General features: G+C 36.8%; 8 non-coding genes and 1 pseudogene across 8 annotated transcripts; all 9 read right to left on the reverse strand.

Moving 5' to 3' along the window:
- Positions 1–627: 627 nt before the first annotated feature.
- Positions 628–699, reverse strand: LOC113831359. Its single transcript, XR_003485456.1, has one exon. It is a non-coding gene; the product is annotated as a small nucleolar RNA SNORD113/SNORD114 family (small nucleolar RNA).
- A 1014-nt stretch (positions 700–1713) lies between these two features.
- LOC113831327 lies at positions 1714–1785 on the reverse strand. The gene has a single exon (XR_003485495.1). It is a non-coding gene; the product is annotated as a small nucleolar RNA SNORD113/SNORD114 family (small nucleolar RNA).
- A 1585-nt stretch (positions 1786–3370) lies between these two features.
- LOC113831323 lies at positions 3371–3442 on the reverse strand. Its single transcript, XR_003485483.1, has one exon. It is a non-coding gene; the product is annotated as a small nucleolar RNA SNORD113/SNORD114 family (small nucleolar RNA).
- A 2071-nt stretch (positions 3443–5513) lies between these two features.
- On the reverse strand, positions 5514–5585 carry LOC113831329. The gene has a single exon (XR_003485488.1). It is a non-coding gene; the product is annotated as a small nucleolar RNA SNORD113/SNORD114 family (small nucleolar RNA).
- Positions 5586–6327: 742 nt separating this feature from the next.
- LOC113831313 lies at positions 6328–6399 on the reverse strand. Its single transcript, XR_003485497.1, has one exon. It is a non-coding gene; the product is annotated as a small nucleolar RNA SNORD113/SNORD114 family (small nucleolar RNA).
- Positions 6400–7190: 791 nt separating this feature from the next.
- Positions 7191–7262, reverse strand: LOC113831333. Its single transcript, XR_003485494.1, has one exon. It is a non-coding gene; the product is annotated as a small nucleolar RNA SNORD113/SNORD114 family (small nucleolar RNA).
- Positions 7263–8037: 775 nt separating this feature from the next.
- On the reverse strand, positions 8038–8109 carry LOC113831348. Its single transcript, XR_003485449.1, has one exon. It is a non-coding gene; the product is annotated as a small nucleolar RNA SNORD113/SNORD114 family (small nucleolar RNA).
- A 2162-nt stretch (positions 8110–10271) lies between these two features.
- LOC113831331 lies at positions 10272–10343 on the reverse strand. The gene has a single exon (XR_003485489.1). It is a non-coding gene; the product is annotated as a small nucleolar RNA SNORD113/SNORD114 family (small nucleolar RNA).
- Positions 10344–11216: 873 nt separating this feature from the next.
- LOC113831315 lies at positions 11217–11296 on the reverse strand (annotated as a pseudogene).
- Positions 11297–12239: the final 943 nt, after the last annotated feature.

Consider the following 12239-nt stretch of genomic DNA (forward strand, 5'->3'; position numbering starts at 1 on the left):
TAGGATAACCGTATATTTTAGGACTCCTGTTGTGCAATTATATCTTGATTAGAAAATAACTTGTTATCTTTTATGATGTGGAGTTGATTCACAGACCTATAGTCATGACCCATGACTCTACACAGCCGATGGTCATCATCAATTCAACACCGGTATGCCTCTTCTCTATTAATTTATACACATTTAATGAGGAAATTCATCACCATACTATTGAGATTCTTATAAATCACAAAAACCCAAGGACAAAATTCTTAAATATACTTCAATGTACTTCAGCATCTTTTGCCATCAGGAGATGACTTTTTGTTGCACATTCTTAATTTGGCAAAAATGGTTAAATGATGTATTTTGCACACATGCCATATTAAATCTTGGGGTATGTCTGGACTTCTCAGATAGTAAGTACTTCATTATCAGTTTAGGGAACTACCATTAAAAGCAACACAAACTAACATAACTAACATAAGACACTGTCTATACTCACAATGAACTATACTCACAATGAACTAATGTTGTGTGTTAGTACTCTTCCTGTGTAGCCACATCTTAGTTGGAAAGTGTGTTAACATTTTCAAAATCCCTCACATTTGCTACCAGATAATGGCTAGAAAGTAGATAATTTATGATGTGAATCTCAGACTTCCAGACCTGTAGTCATGATCCACGGCTCATACAGCACCAGCAGTCATCACGGATTCAACATCAGTCATTAATAACTACATAGCTATTGATTGGATTTCCTCAATTGTATGAATAGATTTAAAAGATACCAACACCAACCCATGAAAACTGACTACTCACACAGCATATTCTCAACGCGAAGAACAAATCATGAAGCTCACGAGCAAGAAAGAATGGGTATATCTGGTTGGAAGTATCAATTCTGAGAGTACAAAGCAAAAGATAATTAAAACAAAGGACTGACATTCTCTTAAGTCATCCAAGCCCTCTACCTTTCTGTGTCATCTTCTATTCTTATTACTCATACAAGTTTGCCATATATTACTATGGGTTCCTTGTTAGAAAACTGCCATGGCTATGAAGCTACCAAGAATGTTGCCTATGGTTTTAGGTCATGTGACATGATAGGAACCAAGTCTGAATTAACAAATTTGGTGTATATTTTAATACTCTCTCTGTGGAATTTAATCTTGATTGAAAATTCACTAGTTATGTATTTTGTTTATATTTTATGTAAATTTAAAAATAGACAATTCCTAAGATCTGTACCAAAGATCATGGGTAAAAGCCAACTACCATACGATGTGGACCGCAGACTCCCAGACTCATGGTCCCCGGTCATCCGGCATCAGCAGTCATCACAGACCCAACATCAACACTGCACTTCTCCATTAATTTATGCATATTTATTGAGAAATTGATTGGAAGTACAATAATTGAGATATTTACAAATCAACAAGGGCCACACATAGAAACACTGGTCCAAAGGGGAAAAAAAAGAAAATTACTTTGCAGGGGTGTTTCAGGACAAGGTTTCACTGTGTAGCCCTGGCTGTCCTAGAACTCACTCTAGAAACCAGGTTTACTTCAAACTCAGAGATCCACCAGCTTTTGCCTCCTGAGGTCTGTTATTAAAGGCAAACAACACCATCCCTGAGCCATATTTACTTTTATTGATACTTGATCTAATTGAAAAAGTAGGTTATTATTAACATCACTAAGATCATGGGTACATATTAGGTGTTTTATGAGGTGGATCTCAAACTCTCATACCTATAGTCATGATATACAACTCATATGCCATCAATGGTCAGGAGTTATCCTACATTAGCCTTCCTGTTTTGTGTTAATTTATGTGTGTTTATTGAGCAATCAATTACTAGTATTACTAAGATGATTAGGAATCACAAAAATCTAAAGACAAGATCCTTAAGTATACTTCAAAGGTCCTTGGGATTTTTTTGACATGATGAGTGTCTCTTTCATTACACTTCCTTAATTTGTTTAAATTTGTTAAACATTGGGCTTCATGCACCAGCTATATTAACCCTTTGGACAAAACTGCTCTTCCAGGATGATAAAGAGGCCTTTCTCAAGGGACAAGGACAGACATTAAAAGCAACAGAAACCAACACAAGAACACGGCATGTACTCACACTGTGTCTATATTAAGAACCCAAAGAGCTGATCAGGAAGCCCCAAACCAAAGGAGAATGTGTAGAGCAACTTTGGAGGGAAATCCTTCCTAAGAGTACAAAGCAGAAGAGAATATGAAAAGATTGACATTCTGCTTGCTCATCCGTGCACTGTTACTTGAATATCCATCTCTCATCACTCACATAATTATGTGTGACATTAGGATGCATGCTTTGTGGGAAAATATACATTACACAACATTTTGAGCCTACTGACAATATTGCCTATGATTTCACTTCATTCTGACTGAAGCATTTCACTGAAGTCTTTTATTTTGCAAGTATTATTATACACATGCCGTGGAGTTATGTTTGAACTAGAATATGCCTTAACTTTTTTGTTTACATTTTTATCCACTTATTAAAGTAGACTATCACTCATATCTTCTACCAGGGTTCTGGGGGTAAGGTAGCTATTTTACGATGTGGAACTCAGACATCCAGATCCAACATCAACCCTCCGCTTCTCAATTAATTTCTACATTTTATAGAGTGATAGATAATATCACTATGGAGATAATTATGAATCACAAAAGTATAAAGGCAAGGGCCCTGAGTATACGAGAGGGTCACTTGCTCCACTGAGCAACTTCTTTGTTACATATTCTTAATTGAACAACGTTTAAGAAACATTGTGTTTTATCTACTTATGGTGTTAACCATTTGGCCTTGGTTGCTCCTCTAAAGGGGAAGCATTTAAAGAATGCAGTGGACAGTCTGCAAAAGTGATCCAAGCCAATACCTGACTATGGACTATACTCACTCAGTATCTATGCTCTGAACATGAGTTTCACATCACCAAGCAAAGCGCAGAAGACAAAGGAGAATGTAGCAAATCAGCTTTGGGGATTCCATCCTGAGAGTACAGAGCATAAAAGAACATAGAAAGAGTGACATTCTGTTTTCTGAGCCATGCCTTGTGTTACCCCTGGTTTCTTATTACCTATATGAGAGTGCTCAGTACTGTACGATGTGTTCGTAAGCAATCCAATGGCAACAATTCTGGCTCTACTAGGAATGCTGCCAATGATGCTATCCTAAATCAAGAATCCAAACAAATTTCTATGTTTGCTATATGAATATTTAGTATTTTGCTGTGAAACTGACTGAATTGGATAGTGACTTAATCAAATTATTTATATTACATCTAATTGCAAAAGTATACTATTCCTGTCTTCTGTTACTAACGTCATGTGTATCTGCTGTTTCACGATGTGGACCTCAGACTCCCAGACCTCTAATCATGATCCACGGATCATATTGCTCCAGCGCTCATCATCGATCCAACATCAGCCTAACTCTTCTCTATTAATTTGTGCTATTCTGTTGAGCAGTTGATCACTAGTACTATCGAAATAATTATGAATCACAAAAACCCAATGATAAGATTCTTGAGCATACTTAAGAACTCCTTGGGTTATTGCAATGTTGAATATCTATTTTATCATAAATACTTAATTTGACAAAATATTATTAAACACGGTGTGTATGCTCATTGCATAGCAACCATTAGGTAATGGCTTCTCATCTCAAATGATAGGCAGTCTTTATCCATATAGGAATAGCATTTCACAACACCCCAAACCAACACAAGGACACTGACTATACTCACGCTGTGCATATATTATGAACCCAAAGTGTTGATCACAGAGCACAGGACCAGTGGACAAGGTACAAATCACATTGGGGGTATCCATCCTGAGAGTACAAAGTAGATGAGATTGTAAATATTGTGTTTACTCATCTAGGCATTCTGTCTGTTTATCTTGCTTCTTTCTTCTTAGCCCTAATCTAAGTGTGTAATCAACTAGTTTGTGTTCTTGAGAAAACAAATGGCAATGGTTCTGATACACAAAGAAACATTAATTGTATTTATATGTCACTCAAAATAATGCTATCAGAACAAACTAGTTTAGTATATATTAGTATGAGTCTTCCTTAATTAGTAAAGGCTTTACCAATTCTTAATGTGGAAAGAATTTAAACATTTTGGTTCATCCACATGCTGTATTAACCATTTGGTGGTGGCTATTCTTTGAAGATATTAAGTGTGGTTTTCTAAATCAATAGATGCAACAGTCACTGAAAACAACATGAACCAACACAGGAATGTTGACTATGCTCACCCCGTGTCTATATTATGAATGCAAAGAGCTGAGCATGAAGCTCACATTGCGAATCAACTTAGGGGAAACTCATTCTGAGAGTATAAAGCAGAAAATAGAAATATATTGGCATTCTGTTCACTCAGCCGTGCTCTCTGCTTGCTTGTCTTACTCTCTCTTCTTATCACTCATTTACATATCCATTGCACTACTATATGTTCTTCCTGAGAAAACATGGCCATTATGCTGACTCTACCAGGAGCCTTGCCTATAAATTTAACTCATGTGATAGACTCAGCTACCTCATCAGAATGAGTTTTTATTTTGGGGATATGTTTTAATATACTTGTTAAATGAAGTCTTGATTATAAAATGACTTAGGAATGTATATTATTAATTTATTATCTAACTGTAAAAATAGATTATTCCTAATATTGGTCACTGAGATAATAAGTTTACACTAAGTATTTAACGGTGTGACCTCTGACCCCCGGGGCCTACAGTTCTTATTCACAACTCATGCCACCAGTGGTCATCACCATTCACAAAATAAACCATGGACAAGATTTTTAAGAATGTATCTGGCCTCTCTATAGGACCTTTTGCTCACGTTGAGCATCTCTTATGTTATACATTATTGATTTAGCAAAATTTTGTTAAACACCATGTTTGTGGACATGTTTTAGTAACCACTTGACCATGATCAGTCTTCCAGATAGTAACTAGAGTCTCGTCAATACAGTCAATGGTCCTTAAAAGTAATAATACCAAAACAGGAGTCCTGAATATACTTACACAACACCTACTCTACAAACACCATGGGACAACTAGGAAGCTTTTGCACAAGGAAGAATGCATAGGTCAGCTAGCAGATATCTGTTTTGAGCGCACAAAGCAGAAGAGACCATAAAACTACTCAACTGCTCACATTTTGTTTAGAGACTCTTGCATGCTTTCTGTATTCTCTCCCCCGGCTTTCTGACACTCATCTAAGTGTGTGTGACACTATAATGTGTTCTGGATGAGAAAGCAAAGGGCTATGACTCTGACCCTAACAAGTAGCCCATTATTTTAATTTATATGGCAGCCTCAATCATCAAGTGTGAATTAGTATATAGATTTAGTAGTCTTCCTGAGGAAATACATCATCCTTGGAAAATGACTTAACAATTAACTGAACTGGAATAACATCACTTCCCAACTCCCTTCAACATGTACGACTGAGAATATGGGTCTCTGCTACATATTTTATGTGAACCTCAGACTCCCAGACTTGTAGTCACGATCCACGACTCATATGTAAGAAGTGGCCATCATTTATCCACATCAGCCCTATCCTTCTCTGTGGATTTATGAATATTTATTAAGCCACTGATAATTGGTATCATTTTCATTATGAATGACAAGTTCTAAGGACAAGATCCCTAAGTATACTCCAAAGGTCCTCAGAAGCTTTTACTGTGATTAGAATCTCTTGTTATACATTGTTAATCTGGGAAATTTAGTTGAATATATTTCACCCACATACCATATTAACCCCTGGGGCATGGCTGCTCTTCTCAGATAAGTGGGTTTTTTGTCTGTACGTGCACAGCCACTGAAACCAACATGAAACAACAAAAGAACAGGGCTATACTCACATGGTATCTACATTCTGAACCCAATGAGTTCATCATGGAGCTCACGACCAAGGGAGAATGTGTAAATAAACTTGGGGGAATCCATTCTGAGAGTATAAAGCAGAAGAGAGGATAAAAAGATTTATCTTCCATTCACTCATCCATGCCTTCCTCATTCTTCTTACATTTCATCCAAGTAGACGCTACACTACTATGTCTGTTTCTTGAGAAAACGAATAGCCATGGCTCTAACACATGGCTTTAATTATTATTCATATGGCATCCTTAGCCATATATTGGTCTATATTATTAGGACTCTTCCTGTGAAGATCCACTTTAATTGGAATATATGCAACAGATTTGTATCTCTGTTTTAAGCTAGTTATAAGAATAGACTAGCACTCTTAATTGCTTTCAGTGACTATGGTATAAGCTAGCTATGCTGATGTGGACCTCAGACTCCCAGACGTGTAGTCACGATCCATGAATCATACACCACCACTGCTCATCATTGATCCAACACCAGCCTCCTCTTTTCTATCAGTTTCTGTATGTTTTTGACTAAGCATTCATAATATTAAGATAATTACGAATCACAGAATTCTAATAGCAGGGTCCTTGAGTTATAACTCAGACCGCTGGCAAAATTTTGTTAAAGTGTGTGCTTCACACACTTGCCATGCTTAGCTAGCATTTGGCCAAGATTAGCCCTCCATATTATAGGTAGTGATCCCTCAATAGCATGAGGGATCTGTAAACAACACAAAGCAAGACATGAACACAGGCAATACCCACACGTTGTCTATCCTACGAACACATAGGCTGGATTTCGAGGTTGAGGTGCAAGTGAGACTGTATCTTCAGCTTGCAGGGCATCCACTCTGAAAGCACAGAACAGCAGGGGATATAGGGAGACGGACACTCTGTTCTCTCATCCCTGCATATGAGCTACTGCTCTCGCCCAAGTCCTTCTCATCCCTCATAGAAGTGATCATCACTCTATGAGATTTTCTTCTTAAGGAAAGAAATGCTCATAGCTGCGACCTTACCAAGAGCAGTGTCTATAATTTTACTTTACATGACATCTTAGTCATCATTGGCAAATATGCAACTGTGTTTTGGTATATATAAGTTGTCCTTTTGTGGAATTATGTCCTAATTGGAAAATGACTTACTAATATTTACTTACAGCATAGTATATTATTATTATACTATATTACAATAATATCTATATTCATCTAATTATAAATATTGAATATTCCCTTCCAGCTGTCACTAAATCAAGGGAAATACACTAGCTATTTTGTGATGTGAAGCTCAGACTCACAGACCTGTAATCATGATTCACGACTCATACAGCACCCACCGTCATCACGGATCCAACAACAGCCCTCCTCTTTTTTTTTACCAATTTACATTTACTGAGCACTCAATCATTAGTACCATTGAGACAATTCTGAGTCACAAAAAAAGTAAGAACAAGATCCTTGATTACACCTTAAACCTCTCCAGGATCCTTTGCTGCGGGAGTGACTCTTTCCTTACAGGTTCTCAATGTACCATTGTGTTTCACACAAATGTCCTATTAACCCTTTGGCCACAGCCACTCTTCCTAGAGGATAAGCAGCCCTTTAACACTACAGAAACCGTCCTTAAAAACAACAGAAACCAACACAAGAACACAGGCTATACTCACAGGGACTTTTTTCTTTCATAGAAAAACAGCAAACGTCAAAACTCAGGACTAAGGAAGAATATGTAAATCAGCTTGGAGGTATTCGTTCTGAGAGTATAAAGCAGAAGAAATTATAAAAAGATTGACATTCTGTTCACTTATCCATGCATTGTCTGCTTCTCTTGCTCATTCCCTCTTTTCCCTCATCCAAGCATTTACTACTCTAGGGTGTACTCTACTCAAGAAAACAAATGGCCAGAGCTCTGATCCTACCACGAATATCGCCAATGCTTTCAGCTCAGGGGGGGTCCTCAGTCATCATAGCTGAATGAATTACTATTTGGTATTTGCATTTAGCATTATTGCAGGGGAATTATGTCTTAATTAGAAAATAACTTCCAAATTCATTTTTATTTCTATTTTACCTAATTACCCTAACATCAATAACTCACATTAATAGTACACACCAGATGTGTTATGATGTGAACCTCAGACTCCCAGACGTGTAGTCACAATCTATGACTCATACAGCACCCACAGTCATCATTGATCCAACATCAGCCCTCCTCTACTCTATTAATTTAAGCATACTTATTGAACAATTGATCACTGGGACGATTAAGATAATTTTAACTCACAGAGAAAGCAAGGACAAGATCCTTAAGTATAATTCCGAGTTCTTACATATCTTTTGTGATAAGGACCTTTTTCATTACATAGCCTTAATTTGACAACATTTTATCAAACCTTGTGTTTCAAACACATAACATATTCAGCATTTGCCATGGCTAGTCTTATTAATACAGTAAATGCCCTTTAGAAGCATCATGAAGCGACATCAGAAGGCAGACTGTACTCACACTGTGTCTATATTACAATCTGAAACAGCTCATTAGGAGGCTCATGACCACGGCGGAGTGTGAAAATCAGCCTGGGGGCGGAATCCATTCTGAGAGTACAAAACAGAAGAGATCATTAAAAAAAAGTGGCATTTTGTTCTCTCACTCATGCACTCTGCTTACTTGCATTAATAACTCCTTTTTATCACTCACCTAAGTCTGTATGACAGTGTTATATGTCCTATTGAGAATAAAAACACCTCACATGGCTCTGACAATTTAAAGAAGGTTGCATATAATATTCCTCAGTCATCCCTGTCTTCATGGGATATTGTGTTCATGAATATATTAGCACTCCATTTATTAATACTTTTACTAATATATTATTAGTACATTATTGTGAAATTATACCAAACATTTTGTTTTACTTTTATCTGTGGATTTCATTCTGCATGCATGCATGTGTATTGCATGAACTAACCAATTGTGAGTAGCTATATCATTGATTGATCCCAAATTTAGTCTATTTTGTCTATTTATAAAAGATTACTCCTACATGAGTCACTTAGATCATGGGCATAGATTAGATCTTTTAGGAAAGTCCAAGACTGTGATCACTTGTACAGCACAAATGGCACCCATGGTGATCATTCACCAAATACCAACCCTTATCTACTATATTAATTTCTATATTTATTTCTTGACTAATCCATCATTTTACATGTAGAGCCCAGTGAGGAGAGGGAAGTAGATGCTGACACAATCTCCAAAGCTGTCTGTCAAGCATAAATACACACCGAGCCATCTGCATGCATAAAGGGTTATCCCTGCAAAAACTGTATAATACTATACAGTATGTAAACAAATAAATACAAGAACCATTGCAAAACAATGAATGGTTAAGTTTATTTGAGTTTTCTAGACAAGTCAAATGAGACTGGATCAAACATCTACCTGTCTCACAATAGAATGTCCTCACTAGCTTCCACTTTGGTTTCATTACTTGAGATAACAATATGCTTTTTCTATATATATGATAGTGCCATTACAGCTGTGATTCCACAGAAATAGGACAAAATTTATGTCAGAGCATATATAGATGATGAATAGATAGATAGTAGATAGACAGATACGGACAGATAAATATAAGCTATCAAATTATAATCTTCTGTGTGTTTTAAGCAATTCTTTTGGTGATTCCATGTGTCATCATATTTTAGTATTAAAGATATTAATAAATTATGTCCAGGATATTTCGCATCTGTCATTAATTGGATGTCACATTCTAAGGTAATTTGTAATCCATTTAACAATAAGAAGAAGCCGTCAAAGTAACACAAGAACATGAACTATACTTACATGGTCCCCCGTGCTCCCAAGACCCTAGGCTAGCTGTGGACTTCATGATGCAGATGAAAGGGTAGCTTCGGCTTTGGGAAATCCACAGAGATGAAAAAGCAGAAAGAATTAGAAACACAATCATTTTCTATACCATGCCCACTGTGTTGTAACTTTCTTATTTTACTCATCTAAGTATTTAAAAGTATTATACATTCTTCTTGAGAAAAAAAAAAACAGGAGAACCAGTTCTAATCCTAACAAGAATTTTGAACACTGTTTTCAACAGCACAGAGCATACTCAGCTAAGGGATTGTAACTCTGCAAATTTATTACAAGGGGGTGTGTGAAATATATTATAGATATTCATATACTGTTATTATTAACACCTAGTATTACCTGAGAGTGCTTAACCCTCTTTCATTCATATGTAAATCTATATATTAGAATGAAAACTCATGAACATAAATAATATGATAACACACTATATTTACTACACCTGACATCTGTATCACAACCCACACTACATGTGTTCTGGTGTGAACCTCAGACTCCCTGACCTGTAGTCATGATCCCCGGATCATACATCATCAGTGGTCATCATTCGTCCAACACCACCTTTGCCTTGCTCTTTCTCTTTCTGTCGTATTATTACCTAACTACGTAGGTAATAATGTGTCTCTTGTGATAGGTACATAACTATTGCCCACAAAATCCTAGCACAAAATCTTGAGATATTGAGGTAATCCAACAGATATTGTGCCACCCTGAGTCTCTGTCTCTTCTCTTAATTTTGGAAGCCCTCAGCACTGTGTTCATGGCCATGTTAAATTGAGGCCACAGTCACAGTTGTCCTAACAGGAGCCTATGCATGCCTTTACCAAGAGAGCAAAGTTTTATCAAGGTCACCCAAAGCAGAACAAGAACTTTAACTCCACTTACATCAGTTCTCAGATCCTCGCACATGGGGATAGGGCAACCATGGACCTCCCAGCCAGGTAACAATATGTCAGTCAGCATCCATCCAGGGAGAACACAGCGCGGAAGATAATACAAAGATTGCTATTTTTCAAATATTTTCTACATTTTCCTTTCACTACTTGTTATTAAGGATTCAGGTTTTTATGGTGGTTTCTTAAAGAATCAAGTAAAAAGATTTAAAATTGAGGTGTTGACCCTCACTGGGGCTTAATCCATTAATTATAGATCATATGTGAAATTGGATAAAGTTTAAACACATATTTATGACAAATATTTCTTAAAAGATTTGTAAGTTTTCTTCATGTAGTAATATTGCTTGTGGGCAATTATTTAATGTCTAATTGAGCAATGCTTTAATAAATTTGTTTACATTTGTGTATATATTTTTATCATGTTTCATTAATCCAATAAGGACAGGCATGAAAGTGCCTGATTCCAGCATGTGCTCCACATGTCTAACTTTTGTCACCTGACTAAGAGGGAGATGTGAGATGTGTGATGCTGTGAACCTCAGACAGGAAGAGATGTAGTCATCGTCAATGCATGACTTAGATCGCCGCCGAGCCTGGTCATCATTGGTCCATGTTAGCCTTTCTCTTCTCTAGTAATATGTGTGTGTTTTTGTTGAACAATAAAAGTGCCTATGATTTTGTTTTGTTTTTCAGAATAACCGAATCCTTTACTCAGAGACATTCTATACTCTATAATAATATAGAGCATCATCCCATTGAGAAAAAGAGACAACAATTTTGAATATTACTCACACAGCTTTGGGTCTTCCGTAAAACCGAGAGTAAGTGTAGAGTTTGAGCGTGGCCCAGTGTTTAAAGCAGACTGAAGCCATTGCTTCTGAGGGATGAGCACTGTGGATGATGAAAATTTATTGACTTAACTTATGTAGGCTTTGTAAAATTCTGTAGATGTTTGAGAATCTGTGATAATAGCTATATATTTTCATTTAATAAAATGTAAGTCTGTGCCTGGCTCATTTCAGCTTTCAATGAGTTCTGCAACATTTTTATAATGAAGTTTTAAGAAATTAAGAATGTCAACTATTCTTCCCAGTAAGTACTAAAGTGAAGAACAGGGATGAATTTAGAAGCCAATAGGTAGGAGTACAGATTCTAGGAGCTAACTCAGAAAGATAAGCACTCATTCCTTGATTGCCTGAGCATCACAGGCATTTGTGTGTCTATTCTGAGGAGTAAAAACCAGTACAAGGACAGAACTATTGAATGAACGGATAGAGGCTCATTCTAGACTTAGATTTTTATACTCAGGTCAGCTCAACAAAAACTGATTGGGACTAAACTTGTGTCGGAGCACTGTGTAAATTCACCGGTAAAGCCACTGAGTAAATTACTAACTTTCCTACAACTGAACATCAGACAAAACTATGAGAAGCAACACTGGCCTATGTGAGAAGCAACAGATCCCCAGGGAAAGGTAAATATTCTGAAGGAACCTAGGTAGAAGGGAGGGGATCCTGATGCATTCACCCCAGCTGTCTGTCAAACATAAATGGA

Source organism: Cricetulus griseus, chromosome 5 (assembly GCF_003668045.3).
Source record: "Cricetulus griseus strain 17A/GY chromosome 5, alternate assembly CriGri-PICRH-1.0, whole genome shotgun sequence".
Classification (NCBI taxonomy): domain Eukaryota; kingdom Metazoa; phylum Chordata; class Mammalia; order Rodentia; family Cricetidae; genus Cricetulus; species Cricetulus griseus.